Source organism: Artibeus jamaicensis, unplaced genomic scaffold, assembly GCF_021234435.1.
Source record: "Artibeus jamaicensis isolate MK-2021 breed Jamaican fruit bat unplaced genomic scaffold, CSHL_Jam_final contig_335, whole genome shotgun sequence".
In the NCBI taxonomy this organism is placed as follows: domain Eukaryota; kingdom Metazoa; phylum Chordata; class Mammalia; order Chiroptera; family Phyllostomidae; genus Artibeus; species Artibeus jamaicensis.
In genome coordinates this window covers 5,850,221-5,852,102 of record NW_026521800.1, presented here as the reverse complement: position 1 = coordinate 5,852,102, position 1,882 = coordinate 5,850,221, and positions in this window count along the sequence as shown.

Sequence of the window (1,882 nt, the reverse complement as noted above, 5' to 3'; positions counted from 1 at the left end):
ACACCAGCCAGGGCTGTGTGTACTTCTTAAAAGCCATTTTTGTCTCCATTAAATGATTGCAAATATTAATGTCATAAAGCTTTCCCACTATGATTTCTTACAGCAATATTAAAGTTTGAGGTCACACATTTAAGTCTTTAATCCATTTCACACACACACATACTATACAAGGGGGACCCCCCAAAACCAGAGTTATTTTGGAGTGTGGACCCTTTGTAATACGGGCTTCTTCTGCTAGGTGAGTGTCCTAGGAACCCATCTGTATCAGTGTAGCAGCTAATGTTGTTGTGAGAGACTGAATTTGGCTCTAGTGAATTTTTTAGAAGGTTCCTTCAACGCATTTACTCATGTTATTATGTGTAATTTACAAGCACATGTGCCCACACCTCACTGAATATTCAGCAGTTTTTGACCCCAAATTTTATAACCCTATGCCCCACCCTCCCTATTCACCCAGTCTCTCCCCTAGCAACTTTTTTTGTTGTTGTTGTTGTTCCTATGAATGAAAAAAGTCCTCAAAGGAAAATGTTTTGCCGGTGTGGAAGAGGTATAACAAAAAAAAAAAAAATGGCAGGAGCACTTCAAAGGCATCAAAATCCACAAGTTCAAAACTGTTTTGAACAGTGGAAAAAACTTTTCAATAAGTGTATTGCATCAAATGGAGAGTACTTCGAAGGCGACTGAAGTTTAAATGTGTAAGAATAAATACACAATTTTTATAAATAAACTTAGTTTTTTGATCCCACTTCATATGAAAATTCTAAAAGAGAGAGGAATATTGAAAATGTCTAAGCAAGGGAGAATAATTGATTGTGCAAGGTCTCTGAAGACACAAGGTAGGGTGTATGTGGAGACAAACCTTGGTTCAGGAAAAATACTTTGTTCCTTGATGCGATAGGGAAAGAGATAAGGGTCAATGAAAATACGTGGAGGTTCTTGTCAGGGTGCTGCTGGAGTTCACATGTGCTAGCCATTATTATTATCTGTGTAATGAGAACTCATTCCTCAGTTCTCACTCCTGAGGAATGGTAAGCGAACTCACTCCTCAATTCTCCCTTCAATAGATTGAAGGGGCACTTACATCAGTAACATAGTGGGAGTAAAATGGCCATTCTTTGGGGGATATATGCTATTTAGGAGACGGCTTGTTCATATTTTGACATGTCGTGAGCACTGTATGTCATCTTTCCAGAGCACTTCCTTTCCTGAGAAAGGGAAGGAAGTCTTCCATGATCATTCAGTTTTCACTCATTACTAACTTGCCATATGGCCCTAGGAAATGATGTTCATCTGCTAGAGTTTCAGGCCTTTTCTTGTGTATCATGGTTTAGATAACACATATGTTTAGATTTTACAAAAGGCCCTACATGAATCATTATTATTTTAAGTGACTAAGGTTTCTAGAGAAATTAAAGAAATAAAATAGTGCAGACTCTTGTAAGGTTAAAATTATCAGACAATATTATGTATAATTTATTTCCACATCAATATATCTCTTTCCACTTAAAATAAAATGAATGTTTACAACCATAGTTTTCTTTGTCAGAGGTGTGTATTTTTATCAGGATAACTTGTAAAGTATGTACACATAAGCTCAGAATATTTGCATTAAAAACTGGATTTTAACCTTTTGCTATCCAAGACAAATAGCTGTGTTTTAAAAACATCAGAAACATTGCCCCATGGGGAAATGTGGGCATGAGAAGTGGGAAGCCCTCCAAAGGATGGAGGACTGATTAAGAAGAAAGCAAAGGTAGAGAGAGTGTCTGGGCATTGTAGAGAATGACCCTGACAAACTCCAGGGTGAATAAATAAGCATCGTTTACCCTCTCAACCTAGCCAGTAACTGTCTTCTGTGCTTACCCTATCCTGTTCCGAACTA